Raw genomic sequence first — 16543 nt, forward strand, 5'->3', positions numbered from 1 at the left:
GGCAATTAAACAATTAATTGGCGGCAGGGCCTCTGGGGTGGATGAGATTTGCCCTGAGCTCCTGAAGGCTCCTGTTGTTGTCTTGGTTGGCACACCTCTGCAAAGTCACATTGAGGTATGGGGCGGTGGTCCCCATCTTCAAAAAGGGGGACTGGAGGGTTAGTGCCAACTAGTTAGAATCATGCTTCTCAGCCTCTCTGCAAAGCTCTATGCCAGGGTGCTGGGGTTAGTCAAACCTCAGATTCTGGAGAAACAATGCGATTTTTCGTCCTGGTTGTGGAATGTTTGACCAACTCTTTATCCTCTCAAGAATATTCAAATTGTTATTGTGTGGGAGTTTGCCCATCCAGTCTACATGTGTTTTGCGAACTTGGAGAAGGAATTCAACCATATCAGACTTATTCCCAGTGGGTGTTGGACTCCGCCGTGCGCTGTCCTTTGTCACTGATTCCGTTCATAATTCATAACAGAATTTCTAGGTTTACTCAATTGGTGGAAGGCTTCCACCTTGGTGACATCAGAATCTCATCTGTGCTTTTTGCAGATGATGTGGTCCTGTTGGCTTCACCAGATGTTGGCTTCCAACTCACACTGGAGCCGTTCACAACCAAGTGTGAAGCAGGTATGAGAATTAGGACCTCCAAGTCTGAGGCCACAGTTCTCATGGTGTAGTGCCCACCCTTTTCCTGGATAGTCTCCTGGTCTAAAGTGCAGTGGAACGATCTGGAGCATTCTGGCACCTCCAATTTAGAGTAACAAAATTTGATATTTAATTTAATACATTATAATATAAATCCCAGCAATATTATGTGGAGGTGTTGTGTCAGGCTGATGTTGATGTAGAAAGTTTTGTCAGTACCATGTACATACCCTTTTTACCTTTTCATCCCTGTCATGCATTCATGCTGTAGATGTCAATAAAGTTGTGATCATGGTACTTCAGAATCTAGCCATTTGTACAGAACACAAATTATTTAACCCCTGATTAACAGTAAATGTAAACTTAATAAATGTACACAAGAGTGAGATAATCACACCTACTTTTTTTCTACATAATTATAACCTCCCTCTATTTTATTCAAACCTTAATAACTTAATAACTTTTCCTTTCATGTATTTTGCAAATCATGAAGAGCAGATAAAGAAATGAGCAGTGAAAATACAGAAACAGAGAGAAAACAACTGAATACACCGAATCGCTGACCCTGAGGGCATTAGGAACTTTATCCTCCTCGCGCTCCATCCTGCTCCTTCACCTCCAACATCTTTTCACTTTGTCCAAACCTCATGCCCACCCATGGCCTCAATCAAAGGGACACCTAGAACGTTTTGTCATCAGGTTGCCAAGGTCACCAAAACACAGAGGATTACAAGAGCAGGTGGGAGGGAGAAGAGGTAGCCTTTCATTCTCTCTCTCTTTCTGTCTCTCTCTCTCTCTCTCTCTCACACACACACACACACACACATACATACACACACACACACACACACACACACACACACACACACACACACACACACACACACACACACACACACACACACACACACAGAGTACACTTATTTTCTGAAAGTTAATGCAAACACACAAACACCAATAAATGTTTAAAACTTAGAACTTTGAACAACTCCATCATTGTTCAGTTTCATTTGGACCTTCTGGACTGTCTAGACCTTTGGGTGGGTGTGTGTGTGTGTGTGTGTGTGTGTGTGTGTGTGTGTGTGTGTGTGTGCCACTGTGTGTCACTGCCTCACCTGGAGATCTGTGACTCATAGGAAAATTAAAATAGAGAATGCTTTTGGCACAACGGTATGGTTTTTCAGCTCTAATTTTTCAAGGCTCCAGTTGCACAGAAACTCTGACATACACACACATACACAAAAACACAAAAACACCTCTCAAAAAAAAACCTACACATAAATGCACATGTATATGCTTGTGCACATGCATTCACAACCATTCATTCTTCTACCTTAAATATGTGTGTGTGGTGTGCACACGCATGTGTGTAGTTGTGGTCCTTATCTTGGAAAATAAAAATGTGCTGTGGGCCAGGAGCTAAAGGCAGCTTAGGTAAAACACCAAGACACAAATAGGGGGAAAATGAGTAGGCAGCATCCCCACTTTGATGTCACGAAGCTGACATTTTCTCCTTTAGTTCTGTAATTAGTTCTCAGAGTATGGAAATTGGTAGACATTTTCACTGTATAATTTTATTATCTGTGGGAAATTTTCCCCAACTCTTGGTTATTTATCCAGTGTCATATTCAGCCATTTCTCTGTCAGTTTCTCACTTGCGGCACTACCTTCTCTGTCACTACAGCTATTTTTTTGCTCTTTTCTTTTTTTTCATTTATTTTTTAATTTCTCCATGAACCTGCTTTTATGCCCCTGCTCCTGCTTTTCACTTTGCCCCAATACACATTCTCACCCTCATCTGTCATTCAGAGAGCTGAGTGGGTTCACTGCTCTGGAGCGACAGCTATAAATTATTGATTGGCACAAGAAACATGATAGCAAGTAAAGAGTGTTGGTGGAATGGAGAAAATGGGAGGGATGGAGGAAAAAAATATCCCAATGAATAAAAGCTTTGTTTCCCCAAACGCTTACCATTTCCTTCCACTTCTGCATCATCCATGCGCCTTCAATCGTCCTCTCTCACGGCCCTTTCCATCAGTTTTCCTCTTCTAAACCTTATCCCTCTTTCTTGTTTCACCACCTCCTCACGCCTACCCCTTTCTCCTGATCTCCTGACAGGGTGAATTACAGATCCTAACAGCCCAGCTCATAAACGTCTTGCCTGAATGCTGTCATCACTAATGGATGGCTGTAGCAGAACAATGTCCAGGTTTGATTTACAGTATGCTGTAAATATGTGCCAGGGGCTAAAACCTCATTTATTCCCTCCCTGAACTGTAGGAAAGCCCACCTTAAAATACCTACAAACCCAACCAATAAATATCTGCAAATCTGCTAAAAAAAATTATATCATCAGAAGTGACCAATCATGTTTGAATGTCAGGCATTATTATGATCATTTGAATCAATATAGAAATTGATAGGTCAATGACAGAAGGAAAGAAAGGAAGTAAATTACAGAGGGAAAAAAATGCTGAAATGGGCTTCTGTTATAAAAATCATTTTACATGGTACACAGCAACTCCTGCACTCCAAGACAAATACCATAATACCTCTACAGTAAAAAACAACAAGCCACTCATAGGCTTTGCATGACTGAACTGTCTGCATCAGTATTTTTCTAAAGTAATTCTCAAATTTTATTTTGTTTCATAGTGTTTCTCTGTAATGTTTTTGCCAGAGTTTGGGGGGTTTGAATGGGTTCCACAAAAAGGGGTTACTTTAACAGAGCATTAAAAAATGCAATACAAGCAACAAGCAATACTTATTTGAGCCTCCTGCTGGTTATTGGAGGAAAAAACAAACAAATATATAAACACTATGAAAAGTCAGAGGCTGAGAAGTTAAAAAAAAAAATGCATTCAGTCCTCCAACCTAAAGTCAAACAGAGCCAAACTTAGTGCCATATAAGGTCAAGAATAGGAGCATGTATGTGTGCCTGGGTCTTGTTTTGTTGGCACTGCAAGTAGTGCGCGATGTGTATCAGTGCAGTAGCCGTGGAAATCATGAAATCATACTTCTTAATGTCTTATCGGCTAGTTTCAATCTGCAGCAGCTGCAAAAACATTCACTTTCTGAGAAACCGACACGCTTTAACTCACACACATACACACACATACGGTAAATAGACATAAAACTGGTACCCCCCCTTTACCTCTAATCCTCTAATCCAACCACTATTGACAGCATACACACAACCATGGACAACCAAACAAACCTAAAACAATCCACATCTTTACTGCCAAATTACACAAATCAGACGTACAAAAACAAAGGAAAATGCACACACTCACACAAACGCAGAGGTGCAAAAGTATTTGTGTACACTAAAGAAAAAAAGGAAAGCACAGGGGCTCCCATATTTCTCTGTTCTCTAGCTCTCTCTCCTCTTCTCTGGCTGTCTCTCTCTCTCTCTCTCTCGCTCAAACACTCACACTGTTTTCCAAACAGGAAAATACAAATTCCCCATTGCTGGCCCTCATTTTTCCCTAAGCTATATGCACACACACACACACGCACACATCCTTTATTCTTTATCATATTCAACTTAAAATGACCTACTTGAATCTTGAAAGGTTTAGGGAGGTGATTCAGGGAGTATGGGGAGGTGACGAGAAAGATGAAAACTGAGAAGACTGAGGGATGATGCCCCAGCAGAGAGCTAATGTATCATTGCCATGGAATCGGATATATGGTGTCAACCATTCTCTCTCTCTCTCTCTCCCTCTCACACACACACACACACACAAAAATGTACAGCCAGACCCAAAAAAAAAAAAAAAAAAAAAAAAAAGTCCACAAGCATGCAACCAAACCCACCCAAAGCATGTGTTCAAGCTAGGATGTGCGCACGCACGCACGCACGCACGCACACACACACACACACACACACACACACACACACACACACACACACACACACACACACACACACACACAGTGGTGTAAATGAAATAATGTTATCAGCCATTTGCCTACAGAGCAGCAGTTGAGCGTTTCTGATTTCCTGCTGTCTTCCGTCTCTCGCTCTCTTTCAGGATTTGCCATCATTAGTGCTTTAACAAAAATAACAAATGGATTTTCATATTCGCTTTTGAAACATTTTTTCAACCTCCCACTGAGTACTGAGTGCTCAAATGTCTTAAGTGTTTACCCATCCGCTATTAAATTATTCATGCTTTGAAACAATAGCTATATGTGTGGGTAAGGATTTGTTTACCCACTTTTTCCCGAAGGCACACCTGTAAACCAGGACCACTGAGCAGAGAGAGCAATTTCATGAATAAAACCATTTTCAAAGAGTATTATTGTATATCATTAATAGTAGTGTATGTTTCTGCACCTAGTCTCATCAGTTAAAAAGTACCATTAAGATAAGTGTTTTCATTCTAACGTTAAAAAAATAAAATAAAAAAAAGCGTTGGGGATGGGGGGGTGGGGGGCAAAGCCTGTCAAACTGAAGCACTCCTTACACAGTCTGACAGGTCAAGGGCATTCAGGATGCCTTTACCAGTGCACACAGCATAGAAAAAAAAGTCAGTGTCCCTACACTTGAAATACATCCTTCTTAATTTCATGTTTTGTTTTTTTATTTTTGTGAGTTATTTTGAGATTATAACTGGTTCTGAAAAGAGGCAAAACAACCAAATGCCAAAAAAAAATAAATAAATAAAAAAATCAATGCTGGTTCACAAATGTCACAATAAAACAACAGTGTGCAAGTCTAAGAGTGTGTGCTGTTTTTACAGTAAAATATGTTATAAAAAAGGGATCAAGTGGCTAAGTTCATTGAACTACTTGACTTGAAAGTCCTATCACTTTTAAAACTACTCAGTAACATTTTTTTTTCTGCTTCTGTTTAAAAGTTTGTTTTATCCTCAGTCTGAACTTTCATAACAGAAAGACTATTTACGCTATGAGCAGACACATGAGTGTCCCATTACCTATGTTTAAATGCACATATATTTTAATTATAAACTTAACAAATGGAAACGTATAGAATAAAACAGGGAAACTTCTATAGATTGATGTAAACACGTAGTATACAGCAGCCTCACAGAGGATTATATCACCAATTATGGTGATTATTATATATATATTTTTTCATTTCACTTCACTCAATACTTTTGATTGTGGTGATCATTATATTAGACTGAAAGCTAGCTGCAGTTTTGAATTTTTTTTTTTTTTTTTTTTAGATGGAATCTAAAACAAGAAAAAACTATTATTTTACTTGGGTGAAAAGTGCCCTGAGACTAGTTGGCCAACCACGTCTACCTGATGACAGAAACAACCTATGGATATAATACAGTATTCACAGAACACTTCTTGTCACAGCCGAGAGCCATACCAGGTGATGCATAAAAGCAGAGAATACTTGAATTCTAGAGTGTTTCTGTATGGAGCAGACAGTGACAGCTGGTTGGCGTCCTCCGGCTTTTAGTGTGTGACATGTAAGGCCCCAACTAAGCCTAGAACTAGATTTACAGCCCTGCCTGCAGAGGGTTAACTAAGTCAGGCTACAGTTTGCCTCATTTGAGAGAACCAGTATTTGAAGGATTAAAAAAAGGAATAAATCCTTTATCCCATGGCCTTTTGGTTGAAACACAAAGCAAACTATGAGTCTATGCAGTCTAAGGAATTCATGCACCACAGCCTCCACCACGAAAGTTAGCAATGAATATAACTCTTAAGAAAAACATAAAAAAAAAAGAAAAAAATATTAATCAAAACTTTTTGTCAATTAGTCATGCAATATAATTTTTTCCTCAGTCTCTTTACTAACAAATAATGTTTTGACTTTTTTTTATATTCTCCTTTATTAGTGGTTCCACTGCATTTAAAGTAGATCCATACCTTCACACCACCTACAAAATTCACAACCTGAATAGCTACATTTGACCCCCAGACACAAGCACATATATGACTCCAGCTCTGTACAGTAGAATCTCCACACACACAGACATGGCAGTGGTGTCAATATCAAGTTAATTTTATTTAGTCCCAAATGATTAAAAATTCCTAAAGTTACATTCATTTAGTAATCAGATCAAAGCACAAAGTACATACTGCAGCATGTGCATGCGTGTATGCATGTGCATTTTTTAACAGGCATAATGCAGTGTAATATAATACATGTGTATGTATGCGTATTTCTGTGTATGCAGTAGGCATTTTATTGCCTCTGCAGCTGAATGTTGGTATACTTGCACATCTAAATATGTACGAATAAAGTTTTCTGCAGTGCAAGAACAATGACCGTAGGGCTGGTTAGCCATCACTTGACTTACACATCCCAGCAACAGCAGCAGGAATTTGACCATGAAAGTCACATTCACACAGGGCATGCCTGCCAACTTTTCAAACATGACTTTTTCAGCAGTCTTTAGAACAAACTCCAATACAAATTACTTGCCAGGATATTTAGAGAAATATTTAAAAAGTCAATAAGCTCAGTTTCCTCAACACTTTAATGAACTGAAAAGTCAACAGAAGAGCTCATCCCAAAGCAAATTTACACTGCAAAGATCACTGATATGGCTGATATATTGAGGTCACAAAGTTTAAGATAAAACCAAAGTGATAAATACAAGAAATGGAAGGGAAGTAATGAAAGGTAAATGATTAAAAAAAAAAAGTTTCTTCATGGTACTTGAGACACAGACATCATTTCAGGTGTCGGCTGAGTCACGTTTGGTAAAAAGTCACATTGAGAAAATGACTAGCACAGTCACAGTTGGACATGCATCACACATATACAAAATTGGGCACAGGCGCATTTTAAACAGGGACACATGCAGCACAGGAGCAGCTGATGCGTGGGTGTTTGCAGGTAGGCAGTGTGAAAGAATTCTGCAGCTATTTTTTGTAGCAGTCTTTGCCGAGCATTACATGTACATGAGATACACACAGAAAGATACTTCACAAGACTTGGGTGTATCTTTTCTCATCCTGCTGCAGCTATTGTTCCCGTATTATTGTCGTTCCTTTACTTTCCTTTGTGTCTTTCATTCTCTGTCTACTTAGGTCTTCAGCTATTTCCTCTAAAATCAGGTATAGAGGGGCATGAAGACAAAAACAGGGAAAACAATAGAGTACTCCGCCACATATGAAGAACCTGAGATCAAGCACACCTCATTTGTCTTTAAGCTCTGGCTTATGAGACATTTATCTCCAGTTTCTGTAGTGCAAGTCAGCTTAGGCGTTCCGATACACCTCAGTGGACACCACAGGCTGGTCTGTAGAGGGTGCTTATACCCAATTCTCCTCCTTCAAGGTTGGTAACAAAGCAGAGAGGCTTTGGTTATAGTTTTTATTTTTTCTATTTTGTGCACATCTTTCATACCTATGTTTGTGAGTGTGAACCCTGGAAGGACACCATCAGCCAATGTGATCATGATGAGGAAACCTGTTCAAGTCTTTGGCCATAATGTGGGTTTTAATTCACCCTCAGTGGTGTGAAAACCAGTAAAGACAGGCCATTTGTGGCAAGACTCTGATATAGCTCAACTCCTTGTGTTTACAGTGCCTTTCTTTAGTCACAACAGGTAAATTATTGGATTTTCTCAAATATATTTTCCCATTTACCCCAGATTTACAATACAATACTTTTTCCAGCAAAGTGTAAAGAACTGGAGTTTACAAATCACCACGAGAGTAATTTGCAAAACTGTTTAATCACAGGGTGTTGTTGGAAATTGAATAATGCAGTAATACTGTAGTAAGAAAGCAAACATCCAAGCAGAAGAAAAACAGAAAAGTGAACGAGGAGAGAAACGCAAGCGCATGGACAGTCAGAAGAATAATTATAGTAATTTCACAATCACGAACAGTTATCAGCTCTGTAATGTGCAAGTTTAATTTTGTATTACACACAGACAACTGTACTCACATCGCACACAGCCACATGCACGTGGAATATCTCATTTATATGCATAGTCTTATGTAAGCTTGTGGGGGTACAAACTTGTGTGAGTTGCTGTGTAATGTTATCTTCCAGATGGATTCTGTCTCCCTTATCCGAGGCCTGAGGGAAAAGCGAGGCTTTGCTTTCATTCATGTTCTACTATCACAGCTCTGTATCGCTATTAATACAAGCGCAAGGGCAGTGCATTAGAATATCAAAACACTGGCTGGGGAAGGACTTCTATTTTCAGGGAGATAGGGTAATGTTTTTTCTGGGAGGCAGACAACTGATAGAACGGCCAACTGGTGGTGTGCACGTCTGCGCTGCATGATCAACGTCTCACTCTCCAACTGGGTTTCACTCTGTTCATCATTTGTGCTTGCATAATTTTCCACCTGTCAGAATCTTTCTGTGCAGGATTATGTGTCTTTATGATTTTTTCTTCCCCTCCTATCTGTCCAATAAGTCTCTCTTTTCCTTTTCATTTTGGTGTGTGATATATTCCCTGGTTTCCTTAGACAACCTATGCATATTCACATTTTCTGCACACCTTACCCTTCTTTTTTTTTCTGTTGCTTGCAGCCTTCTTTCGTTCTCCTTTTGCTGCGGTATAATGACATAGATTTAGCCATCCATCTTTCTTAGGTCAGTTCCCCAGAGGCACATTTCACACAGTATTCTACCCACCCAGCCACTTTGTGCAAGACCTGATCTCTTGTGCCTTGTGGGTTTTTTCATACTTTTCTTCTGTTCTTCAGATACATTAGTGTTTCCATGTCTTCCATCCTGTCTCCTTATTCCAAATTTGCCTTAAAAAGGAATTAAAACCTTCCCAGTTTTGAAGATTATTTGTTGTACAGTGTATACACACACACACACACACACACACACACACAAATAATAAAATCAAATGATAAAAACAGCTTACAGGCTTATTTCATTTGAAGATTTTCCCATATTTTGGTTATCTTATTCAGAGCTGAAGATAAAATTGGATCTGACATTTCACTGCTCATGCCTTTCACCATCTGCAGGCTCACCACTTCTCTCTTCCCTTTTTACCCCCCCCCCCCCCCATCTCTCTCTCCCAACTTCACCACTTGGTTTCTCTCTCACGCTTAGCCACAATCCCCCCCCCCCCGCTGCGTCTCTCTCCTCCTTTTCAGTCTTCCCTCCATCCTTCGCTTTTTCTTTCTGGCATATTTCCGCACTTCCTGCTCTCATCTTCAATCCCCATTTCGCGCCTTTATCCATCTACACGCTTCCCCAACACTTCATCTCCTTGCTTTGCTCTCTGGCATCTTTCCACACACACCAGCTCCTTCCATCCTCCTTCCCTCATTCTCCCCTTTCTCCGTTACCTCTTCATCTCAAACTCCCCATTTTTCACAACCTCACTTGCTCTCTATATCCTTCCTACCTCCCTCCCTCCCCCGTTAGGTCACTATAAATAGAGCCTCCGGGGCTTTCATAATGGACTTCCGTGTCTGACCCTATTACAGAGACATTACTGACCATACTTTTCGCTCTTGCTTTCTTTTGTCATGCACACTCACACACAGTAAACAACAGTTTCTCTCATTTCTATTTTAGCTTTTGGTAATGCATACACTTTCTCCTACTTCTTAACTAGGTCACTGGTGTGACTAAAGATGGTAAAGTGGTTTCTTTATAAACACTTTTCCTATTTGTTCGCATGCTCGTTGCCATAGCTGATTTTTCTCTCCTGTAGGTTTAATATTTTGTGAAAATTGTTTTTCATTTTTCTGTTATTTGTCTTCTCTGGGATTCTTTACATTATTAAAAATAAAGATTTCCTTGAAACCCACATCTTTTGTTTGGAACTCACACCTCATGGTTACAATAATAAATAGCAGCAATAATAATCCACCAAAAAAGAAAAGAAAAAAAAAGTGCCAAGGAATTTTACTCAGCTGATGTTGACCCACTGCTACCAGAGTCCTAATTAACTTGTTTCTTGGGTCTGCCCCCCTCACAAGTACTACTTTCTGGATCAAGGTTTGCTTAAGCTAATGGGAAGTGAAGCAATAGCTACAAGCATCTAAACAGTGAGCCTCTGTGAGCGCGTTATTGTGAGAGAGAAACAGAGAGAACTGGAGGAGGAGTAGGAAAGAAACAGGCTTATTCTATTTTCAGCTCTCTTTTGGTGAAATCCAAAGACTTTTAAAATTACACAATGGGTTTCTGAATGGATTTCATCAGCCCCTGGAGCGAGAAACATTGCCAGCCCATGCAGGACTGAATCACAGATAAATTCAAGTGACCAAAAATAAATAAATAAATACATTAAAAAAAAATCACAATGGGCCTGAATGAAACCTATAACAGGACATACACTCTAGACATCGAGCCTAAAGACACCTGAAGGCACTGAAATATTTAGCACGAGGTAAAAACTACTATGATTTGTTAAATGTTGCAATAAAGTAGACTACAAGTAATTCAATCAAAATTTCTGTGTAGCGATATTCTCTCCTTACCTCGTTTTATCCACTTTGTTAATACATATACACACACTCATCAGCTACTTTATTAGGTACGCAGGTTCAGCTGCTCATTAACACAAATATGTTATCAGCCAATCACATCTATGAATGTCCAGTGAGCGGCATTGTTGATGCAGTGGACAATGGCTTGACGATTTCAAGCCGAGCTATGTTGAAGATCTCTAAACACATGCTGAATCTTGAAGCAGATGGACTACAGCAGCAGAAGACCACACTGAGTAAGAACAGGAAACTTGCGACACTTTGGGCCCCATAGTCCTAATTAAGCATCATTTAAAGACTAAAGCCTACCTGAGCATTGTAGATAACCATATACATATCTTTATGACCACAGTGTAACCATCTTCTAATGGCTGCTTCCAGCAGGATAATGTACCATTTCACAAAGCTCAAATCACCTCAAACTGGTTTCTTGAATATGACAATGAGTTAATTGTATCCAAATTGCCTCCACAGTCAGCAGATCTCAATCCAATGGAGCAATGACATTATCTCAGTATGGACCAAAATCTCTGAGGAATGTTTCCAGCAGCTACATGAATCTATGCCATGAAGAATTAAGGCAGTTCTGAAGGCAAAGGGGGGGCAACTTAGTCCAAGAAGGTGCACCTAATGAAGTTACTGTTGAGCATACATGATGCAACACAAGACTTCTCTTTTCTATATATTTATTAGTAATAGAAACTGAAAGAGTGCTGCATGATGAACAAAAATGAATTTTTAACACATTATTAAGACTAATATCCTTCAAACTGTAACTTCATCATAACCTCTTTTTGTTCTTGGTGTTATGAAGACTACCTGTAAAAACAAACATGCAGCACTTCACACAGCAGTGGAAAATGTGGAAACACAGCCCGGTGCTTAGACACATGTGCTGGCTAAAGAAATGCCAGAGTTGCTCTATTGTGTCATCAGTTTGTTGACTAACACTTGATTGCTAACCATTTTGACATGTGGCCCAGATGTAACCCATGCTGGCGGAGCACAGAAATGGTGAAGATTGAAGGCATGGGTATTCAGTTCAAAGCTGCGAGAAACTTCACAAGCTCAAATGGCACCAGGCAGTAAAACTACAAAATGTTTTAAAGGGGCAAGGGGAATAAAAAAGTACCTTCTGCCAGTAAAGTCTTCCTACCTCGAAAAGATATCTTCACTTTATAGAGAAATATTTCTCTTTTTTTTCCCTTTTCTAAGCACTTAAGGCAGCAGAAGAGTGTCACGACTCAGCAGATCATCCTTAAAAAGAAGAAAAGTTAAAGCTTCACGGCTCTATGTATTTACTGTCTAAATTCGCAGAAAGATTGCGCATTCTAGCTGGAGAACCATTCTTAAGTAGATGATCCTTTGTGATTTCCCTCTAGTATGGCACAGATCAAAAGATAATATTAATCTGATAAAAGGTTTATTTCACTTATTACAGATAAACCAATTAAACGAATGTCAATCAAAGCGTGGGATTTTAAGGAAAAGGTTTCAATACAGGACTGAACATTAGGAAAGCGACAGTGTGGAAACGTGGTTAAAAGGGCTGCGAGTTCCATGTCATAGGTGATTCAATTTTAACATTCATTTCCATTTCGGGCCATTTCAAAACATAATTTAATTCCATTTAACACAGAGTCACTGCACGGTTAATTATGTATTCACAAATTTGCTGTTCAGAAAATAGACGACACAGGAAAGTATAAAGTTCAGATTCAGTTCATATGGAAAGGAATTAACAGTGTGCATCATTAACTTTTACATGACTAGTTTGAGAAACAGATTCCAGTCCAGTCATGGTGTTGGGGGGGATGTTGTGCAGTAGTAACACATGGCCATACATAAACAAGAAGATGAAGAGTTCAAATGTGGAAACAGTAGAGGACATTTCATTAAGATATCATAGCGGCCAAAGACAACAACAATGATATATTATTCTGGAACATTCTGTTTTGATACTGCTTCTGCCAACTTCTGCATATGCTGATTTTATTATACATAAACACATCTGCATGTAAAGAGCAAGATCAAGGTCAAATGTAAAGTGCTAAGTGCTCTGCTTGTTGCTCCTGCACCTTCTGTTCAGTTTCACATTAGCATTCAAAGCAACCACATAAAGGCCATCTGAAATACTAGTTCCAAGAAACTGGTCATGTCTAAGCAAGGCATGGGTTAGAAGTTCAAATCTTGAAGTGAACAAGTGACTGAGTCACTCTGTTTATATGTGAATCGATCTAGTAAAAAGATAGATATGTTGATAGACTGAAAGCTGAAGTTGCCTGGGGCTATGAGCACTGAATGACTGGGTCTCTTCAATGAGGCCCACACAAAGAGGTCCACCGAACAGGGGAAATAACAAGAGGCTAGTTAGTTAACTGGGGTCAAAAGGCCAAAGGGGACGAGGCTTTCAACTGTGTATATATTCTGTGTGCTTGTGTGTGTGTGCACGCGTGCACACACATTGCATGCGTGCATGAGAAAGAAAGAGGGAGAGTGAGTGAGTCATAAAGAAGATGTGTTGTATGATGAAAGAGCCTCTGCACAGGTGGACGTTGAGGTCAGAAGTTGAAATGTTGTGGGGGGCTAACGGAGAGGATTCAATGCATGACTGAATCTGTTTGCAGCAGTTTGCCCTGTCACAGAGCTGATGAATGGGTTTTAAGTGTTTCAGCCTTGTAAGCTCAAAGGTAATGGACTACAGCTGAGTGAGCCAATACTAATGTTTTCCGAGAGCTGGCAGGTGAAAACTATATGCTGCTATATGGTGTGCTGTCGCACAAATATTAATCAATCAAATGCATAGTTTGGACTTTTATTCTTACAGTTTCAACAGTGTGAATGCTTAAAAGTTTAAATTATAAAGTTCCACTAAACCTTTTGAACAGTATTGTAGCTTAGAAATCTTTTTTTTCCTGCACTATTAGGAGGCATTCAGACACAAAAACAACAAGAGTTTCTTCTTAAGGTAAAAGTGAGGCAATGAAAAGCACAGGAAGTCCTGTTGGATTCACAGGTTAGTCAAAACCAATCAGAAACAACAATTTTGAACATCTGGGGGGGGAAAAAAAAAGATAAAGCAATCCAAAGTGAATGTGTCTTTTATCAATACAGTAACCTGCTGGATGAAATTACATTTCAGCAAAAGTTCATTAGGGTTCATCTTCTTTTTCGAAGAAAGTAATGTAGGATACAAAATTCTTGAGTCAGTCCTCATTTCGTTATATTATACCATCATTAGGAGCCAGACCTTGTATTTTTTCAAAGCATCAGTTCTCCAATCTTTCTGAAGGTCTTTCATGGTTTTCCTTTTTTTTCCATTCTTTAAGCACTTTGTTACTTTGTTAGCCAGTCACAAAACATAGTTGTTCCCATTTCTTTAGTCGAATCTGCAAAAATGCTAAAGGTAAAAGAATTTGACGGGTACATAATAGCATATTGCACCAACAAGATGATTTCCAAAGAGCTATTAGGTGAAAACTTGGCATATACTGGCACATTTTGCAGTGTTTTTAAAAAAATGAAAAAAGAAATCCCTGAGGAACCTGGACAAGTGGAAGGCAAGGAAGAAATGAGCGGCCAAAAAACAACAACAAAAAGCAGATGAACAGTATCCGAAAGTCATGTCCTTAAGAAATAAGACAAAAGGATCTGAGAGATGCTTCTGGCCCTTAAGTTGAACCAACTGAACTACTGTTTGCCGAAGCCGCCTCAGAAATGGTCTCAGTGGAGGGGATGGCTGTCAGGAAGCCATTCTTAAGGAAGGGAAACAGGGAGAAAAGGCTGAGGTATGCCACATTACACAAGAACTGGACTGAAAACTAAGAGTTATGAATGGAACATTCATATCTGGAAAGCATCTGATTGGCAGTGGCTTCATTTTTTAGCATGACAGTGTTCCCAAACACAGTAAATGCAGTAAAAGCATACCTGGATGTTTTTTTATTTTTTTTAAAAAAGCCCGGTCATCAACATTTTTGAAGCAGTGTGGTATCACATTGACTTGAATGAACCAAAAGGCAGCAGACATCCAAAAAAGTGCTCTGAATGTCCATCAAGAAGCCTGAAGAACTATTCCTGAAAACTAGTTAAAGAAATTAAAAGAAAGCTTACCCAAAATAATAAAGGTGGCCATACCAAACACTAGACTTTAAAGCTCCTTAGAATTGTATGTATGGAATTCCATATATGTTTGCAGGTGTTTCAGTAAATTGCTGCATATATTTCCCATTTTCCTAGTCAAATATAAAGCAATGAAGGGTGGCTCAAGACTTCTGCACTTCATGAAAGTGCTCTTTCCTTTTATCTGAGCTAAAGGCTACAAAACTCAAGACAGCGTATTAATCCAGAAACGAGTGTTCACCCTAGTACAGGTGGAGCCATAACAGGCAAAATGCAGAGATAAGTGTAAACAGGGATTAAGTAAATTAAAAACAGGATGAAATTTTGGGTAAATTTGTATGAGTTAGATTAGTTTTTAATGAGACAGAACAAAGATGCATTCTTGCTGGAACAGGTGTCTCACAAGGCTACAGTTTGCCTGTCAGTGCATTGTGTAGAAAGCAGAGGTATGGTGACATTTTCTCAGCCACAGTCTGAGGTCAGTTTAACAAGAAGATATTTCATTTTATGCCCCCTTAACCGCTCCCTCTCTCACCACACACACACACACACACACACACACAAGCAATACATGGAAAAATCAAAGTTTTTTTTAATGTCTCCTTTGAAACACCAAGCATATTTCATGGGCAACATCGTGTCTACATGTCATCAGTTTCTATGCAGTGTGCCTTTGTGATGTGTGAGGTACAGGCTAACAGAGCAAAGGAGGAAAGTTGGCGTAGGAGGATGAAAATAAGAAATGAAAGGTGGCAGAGGCAGCCAATGACAGAGAACCAAAGGGGGGAAAAAAAGTGACCGTATGTGATCTTGAGTCCTTGAAGATGCTCTTTTTATTTTATTTTTCAGTTGTTTTTTCTTTGGCTCTTGATCTCTGTGTTCACTTGGACATTCACGTATGCTGTACACCCACCTACTCTCCCTATTCTTTTTACAAGTGAGTACACTGGAGACTAAACAAGAAAAGAAAATGATATTGTTTGTATGACAAACCATGTAATCAGCACTTTGTAATGAACCAGAAAAATGCTCAGTTTTTTAAAATAAATTGTAACAGTTAACGCAATACTTCTTGAGCTAAAACTGAAACTTTGCACTTTGGTTATCTTGATTGTTTCATGTAAGTTACACTTACTTATGGCACTAACTGTAGAAAAACATAAATATACAGGTAACTTTTGAATTGGGACATTTTATTGTGTATCTCTGAGGCCTTGCGGCTTTAAAAGGTGCTTTCTATAACACGCTTCATCCTACATAAAAACTGTGTATGCTTGCAAGGTTGACTAACGAGTTACATGATGTGCAACTAAAACTCCACACTGAAAGTAAAACTAAATTTAATTAGGAAAACCAACCTGTATT

At 39.2% G+C, this 16543-nt stretch overlaps 1 protein-coding gene across 2 annotated transcripts in view; it reads right to left on the reverse strand.

The window, feature by feature from the left end:
- unc5ca (unc-5 netrin receptor Ca) overlaps nt 1–16543 on the reverse strand; it is a 200977-nt gene that overhangs the window by 111345 nt on the left and 73089 nt on the right. The gene's annotated exons all lie outside the window — the stretch shown is intronic.

This window comes from Archocentrus centrarchus, chromosome 9, assembly GCF_007364275.1.
Source record: "Archocentrus centrarchus isolate MPI-CPG fArcCen1 chromosome 9, fArcCen1, whole genome shotgun sequence".
Classification (NCBI taxonomy): Eukaryota; Metazoa; Chordata; class Actinopteri; order Cichliformes; family Cichlidae; genus Archocentrus; species Archocentrus centrarchus.